This window comes from Nipponia nippon, unplaced genomic scaffold (genome assembly GCF_047370975.1).
Source record: "Nipponia nippon isolate SJK-2023a ecotype South Korea unplaced genomic scaffold, ASM4737097v1 scaffold_1, whole genome shotgun sequence".
Classification (NCBI taxonomy): Eukaryota; Metazoa; Chordata; class Aves; order Pelecaniformes; family Threskiornithidae; genus Nipponia; species Nipponia nippon.
Genome location: NW_028262290.1, coordinates 164,149,753 through 164,155,836, shown reverse-complemented (window position 1 = coordinate 164,155,836; position 6,084 = coordinate 164,149,753).

Sequence of the window (6,084 nt, the reverse complement as noted above, 5' to 3'; positions counted from 1 at the left end):
GGTCTGCAAAACCCCTCAGGCCCTGGGACCTGATGTGCAGAGCAGAGCCAGCCCCCCAAAAAATAAAGCAGGGCTTCGTTATATTGCCCCCAGCGCTGCTTGGGTCTCCCCGAGGCTGAGCAGGGGGGTGGGTTTTAGCATCCCAACGCCCCCCGCCTCGGCTGGGAGCCGGGTCACCCCACAACCCTCATGCTGGGGACCGAGGGGGGAAAGCTGGAGCAGCCCCAGCATGTCCAGGGAGGCACCAGGCAGGGTCCCACAACGCTCCCACGCCTCCCACACCAGGACAAGCTCTGCCCATCGGCACTGGGCTCCACCAGGGCAGGAGAAGACTCACGAGGCACCCAACCGAGGCTCATCGGGATGGTGACCACCTCCGGGACCCACTTCTGCTCCCACCATTTGTGCAGACGCCATCCAAAATGTCAAGGGCAAATGAATTCCCTTCTACCACCCTAAAAGCAGAGAAACACAAAGGCTCCGAAGGGCATCGGCCACGCGACAGCGGGGCTGGGGGCGTCCCCGGAGCCCCCGGGCTGCTCCGTCTTCATCCCACCTTCCAGGCTCTTCTCCTTTTCCTAACCACTCCCTTTTGCAGACATAAATGTGGTAACGTCTTGCACTTGTTTAGACTCTGCTTTGGTTGCCGTGCGCAGTAACTTCTTCCAGATGTGTACGGCTTTTTGCATAATGTCGCCGTAGCCACGTCCTGCCTGCGCTGGGTTTATTTAATATTTTATTTTTTTTTTAATTCCCTTTCTTGCTCTCAACCCTGCTCCGCTCTATAGGAAAAATCCTGGCTGATGCCACCAGCACCTCTCCCCTATCAGGAAGCTTTTCGTGAGATGAGTGTTTGGCCCGTCAGCAAGTCTTCTACCCTGGATACTTTTCCAAAAGCTACATAAGCTCCTGGAAAACACCCGGCTGACACACAGCCAGTGCCGGGGTGAGGGTGAGATGAGGCTGGAGGTGGGAGCCGGGGATTTAAGCTCTGCTCCGGAGCCCAAATCCCTGCGGCACCATCATGGATGTGGCAGAGGGGACCAGGGAGCTCCAGAGCTTGGAGCCCTCGCAGCTCTGAAGCACGCAGGTCCGCAGGGACAGGCAGAGATGGTCAAAGCCCTGATGCCACTCTGGTGGGCTCACCATGAGGTCCTTGCCTTTTGAGGGATGCCGAGCCCACCCCTCCCATGGAGACCTGGCCTTTGCCATCCACACTTTTTCCTTCCTGGTGTGGCAGAAGCTGCTGGCCATTGCCACCAACGCAAGGAGAAATGTCCTGGAAGGGGCACAACTAATGACACATTTCGGTGAAACACTTTATTTGACGATGGTGCATACAGCGATGTTCTGAAGAGATGAAACACGTGTGGTTTCGTTGGCCATAACCGCCCAGGGGCTCACGTGGAATTTGCCGAAACAACTTCCCGAAGCTCCCAGCAAATCCCACCCAACCCGGTTTGGTGACTGTGCTGTGTAGGAAAGGCAAGTTGGTCTTGTGTGCTGTCCTAACCCACGTAGCCCACCTCTTCTTCTGCTCCTCATCCCACCGCACGAGGGCCAAGCAGGGTGAGACGTAGGGTGCTTCCGCGCAGGTTAAGGTTAATGGGGCACATGGACATCTGATCTCTCGTGGGAGCTTTTTTTCTTCAACTGCCAGCATTTCTGAAAGGGGGTAACTCCAGGCTCTCGGTGCCTTCATGCAAAGATTTGGAAGGTCTGAAGTCTTCCTGGGAGATGGCTCTGCCATATCTTCCATAGACATATCACTGGGGAGAATGACCAATGATAGAGTAATGGGGGTCCAGCTCACCATAGAAGGATCTGGGGGTCCAGGGTTTGGTTCAGTTGCTGTTAGGGAACGGGTTCTCCAGCAAAAGGGAAGCTCTGGAGAAACTGGTAAATGAAGAGCACATGGAGGGAGGCCCTGGTGACACAGGAGAAGTGTTAGGTCTCCTCCCCGCCTCCTTCCAGCAGTGTGGTGCCCACGAAAGGGCCATCTCCTGTAGCTTTCCCTCATCCTTTCTCTTGCTGGGTCATGAGATAGCAAGCCAGTAACTCCACAAGGTCATAAGGGGTCTTAAAATGAAGGACCAGCCACAACAATACAGGGACTGGAAAACATCTAGGGAAAGCAGGAGAGTTTCATATTCCCTTGGTATAACTGATCCCTGATATTGCAATTTGCATTTCCACAGCTTCAGTCTTCCCCGAGAGAAGCATCAGCAAGGACAAGGGACAAGAAGAAAGCTGATACCCTGTAATAGCTCAGACAGATTTGAGTTTGTGAGGACCCACGCAAGAGCCTGGAGGTATTTAAGACACATAGATGTGGCGCTTAGGGACATGGTTTAACGGTGGACTTGGCAGTGTTAGGTTAACGGTGATCTTCAGGATCTTTTCCAACCTAAATGATTCTATGATTCTATGAAGAACCAAGCAGACTTGGAAGGGTGTCTCCAAAGTGGTACCATGTCCTCTCGCTGGCTCTGCCTGCCTGGGCTGGCTTCACCGCTTTAAGTGCAACAAACGTGCTCTGCTGAGCATCTTCTGTAGGCTGGAAGTCCCATGGACGGTGAGATGAGCTTCAGAAGCTCCAGGAGATGGCGAGATGAGCTTCCTTGGCGTCCACCCTTCGTGAGCCGGCGCTGAGCCCCCAGCACGTCAGGGCATGTGCGTGCTTGGGTGGAGCAGGAGGTGGAAGAGCCCTCCAGGTGGCCATGGCCTCACCCATGGGACATAGGATGGAGGCGAGGAACATGGAGAGCCCTTTGGGGATGTATCATGGGCTTGGCAACTGGTTTCTACTCAGCAGCTGGTTTTCTGAGCAGGCATACAGATCATGGAAAAGAAAGGATCAAATCAGGCCAAGAGAGAGAGAAAGAAAAAAAAAAATAGGGAAAGCAAGAACATTCCTGGAGGCTCTCTGGCCTCTCTCCCTCCAACCTCCTGAGAGGAGGAGGGGAGAGACAAAACAAAAGGCACAAGAAAAAAATGAGCCAAAGCAACATTAACAGGAGGGTTGCAAGGTCCAAAGCAAGCAGCGTCGTGATGCAACAGGGCAGGTCCCTTCCCAAAAGCCCGTCGGCTTTCGGAGGGCCCGGGGGTCCTGCAGAAAACGCTGCCCTTTTATGGCCAGGCGAGGAGGGCCGTGGCGCGGGAGCCTGCCCTACTAAGGGAAAACGTCTCCCGTTTAGTGTTTGCAACGAGAACACCCACAGCGTGAGTATAGACAAGCTCTCAAAGGATGACTGAAATACTGCTGCTTCGTGTCGACCCCAAGTCTTTTTTTTTTTTTTTAATTCCCCTCCCCCCCCCGCCTTTGATTTCTCACTTTTACCTCCAAACTGGGAAAATACAATAAATTAAAAAAGAAAAGCGATGATTCAAGCAGGGCTGGCTGGTTTCAGGTGACACCCTCACATCACGGCGTGGGGATCAGGTTCACAAAGGTCAGCTGAGGACACGGGTGAAGCCCCCGTGCAGGCAGACCTTCGCGCCAAGGACGGTCTCCGTCCCGCAGGCAGCTGCCGGCAGGCGAGCGCGGCTGCGCCGGTGTTTATCCTCCCCTGCATGGTGGAAGGGCTGTGATCCAAGTTGGGGAAGACGTCGTTACTCTACTCTTAAACACGACGGAGTGTGCCAAGTTCATCCATCCGCCGCTGCAAATCACAGCCTGGGCTGACCCGGCATCTCGCTGCCCAAGAGGGAGCCACCACCTCCCAAAGCTGCAAAATACACCTTATCCCGAGTCAGATGGTGTTTTCCTTTTGAAGGATCACAACTCCACTGGGAATAGCTTTTTCTCTTTGGTTGGTGGGGGCAGGGAGGGGAATCCACGTTGGAAATAAGACCCTGACCCATCGGGAAGTCCAGTGAAGCTCCTGTATTTGTATTTTCTGTATTTTTCATGCACCTAGTAACTTGCCCACCCACAGGTATCTGCTGGGTCCAGCAGCAGCCAGGTTTTAATTCCCAGAGGAGTTTGTATTGGATTCCAGGTCCTGTTTTCTACCAATTTTGTAATAATCAGGTTTAATTTTGTACGCGGTAATGCCAATATTAGGAAGTTTACTTACAACCCTTGAATTCTAGCATAGTGATGAGAAGATCCAAGTATTAAAGAAAAATTGCTTGGAGGAGGAAGGTGGAGATCCCCCCCACACGCTTCCAGATTCCCTGCAAAATATTTAGCATATTTTACCCCTAAAAAAGAAATCATAGGATCATGTATTTATGCTGGAAGGGGTCTCCAGAACTCACATCATTCAATGTCTTGCTCAAAGCAGGGGGTTTCTCATCTTTTTCTTTCCTCACTGCATTCTCAGCCCTCAATCCAAGGATGTGAACCAAAGAGGAGCCTTAACCCATATCATTCACAGCCCAAACATCTGCCCTGCTGCTGAACATCAAAAAATACTTATTGGGTACCAAAACCCAGAGCGAGGCGAGGCTGTGATGGGTCTCTTTGCGCAGCCGGGCTCGGCGTGGCTTTAGCATCTTCGCATCCCTTGCGCGGTGTCGGCGTTGACAGACATCAGCTCATTAACAGCGGGACTCGGTAGAATCGGTGCTGCAAAACCACAGCACCAGAACCGGTGCCTCGGGGTATCTTTTCCAGGTGGGTCACCTAAATGTGTTGTAAGGGAGGAGTGTGGTGCAGTTGACATGACCCTGCTTTTTGAGCTGGTCCTGCTTGTCCCTGGGATGAGTTACAGCAGAGGAACAGAGCATTGCCAGGTCTTCATTTGGGGGGAAAAGGGCTTATTTTGAGCGTTACATAACCAGAGGTTTTAAGATCGAGGCCTCTGCACTGGATGTGTCGAGCAAGCCAAGCCAAGTTGTCCTTGCTGCTGTTGCATTGGAGAAAAAATCTCTATTAACGACTTGACTTGTCAGTGTTAGCATTTTGGGGAAAGAAATATTTTTATTCTCCCACCAGGCCTTTCTCCAGCCATTATTGGCTACTGCTTTCTTGCGTGAACAGTTTAACTCCTGTTATGTTCAAGGCACTGGACAAAAGTAAATTCAATAGAATTTAAGCTTTTTAATGAAAAAGCACGTGGATTCTATGTTCTGGGTGGGAAAACCACAGGATTTTATATTTATTTTTTTAAAAAGCCCTTGACAAGACCATTAAAGAAACTAAGTTGCCCCTGGAGAGAAGGTCCTTTTATTGCTCAAAAGCTAGTTAAAAGAAGCCAAAAGGAGGGCTCTGATGGTCACTTTTCAGGATGGAAAAGAGTTCACAGTGTGGTTCACCAGAGACTGAATCCGGGGTTTTTCAACATCGTCATCAGCATCTGGAGGAGTAAGAGCAGCCCCACGTCTCAGCGTTTGCAGGTGAGCTCTTCCAAGGTCATCAAGTGCCACACTGATGGCCAGCAAGAGCCAGAAGGCTCTCAAAAAGAGAAAAAGCAGCGAAGAAAGTTTCAAATGGGCTTTGATATAGGAATACATAAAGTCTGGAGTAAAGGTGTCTAAACCACGCTTGTGTGATGCTGAGGTTGGAACCGGCAGCTGGAGCTGAGATTTTGGATTGCCACCAGCAGCTCTCTGGAATCGCTGGCTCAACGTGCGGCCAAGGCGTGTTCAAGGTGGCAGCCAAAAAAAGCTGAGAAATTGTTATTTCTCTGCCTTCCCTGAACACATCCAACGCTCAGGGCATCACTTTGCTGCTGCAGAAAACCCTGGTGCATCTCAAGCTGCACCAGGGGAGGTTTAGGTTGGATATTAGGAAAAACTTCTTCACTGAAAGGGCTGTCAGGCACTGGCACAGGCTGCCCAGGGCAGGGGCTGAGTCCCCATTCCTGGGGGTATTTAAAAGCCGGGGAGATGTGGTGCTTGGGGACATGGTTTAGTGGTGGCCTTGGCAGTGCTGGGCTAATGGTTGGACTCGATGATCTTAAGGGTCTTTTGCAACCTTAACGATTCTGAGATTCTATGATTCTCTGATTTTGAGTACTGTGTAGCCCTGATCTCCAAGAGGAGTACGATGGAGCTGGAGAAGCAAAAAGAACATCTAAAATGCTTAGTGGGATGGGGCAGCTGCTTTGCAAGGCAAGACGAGAAGGTCAGGACCTT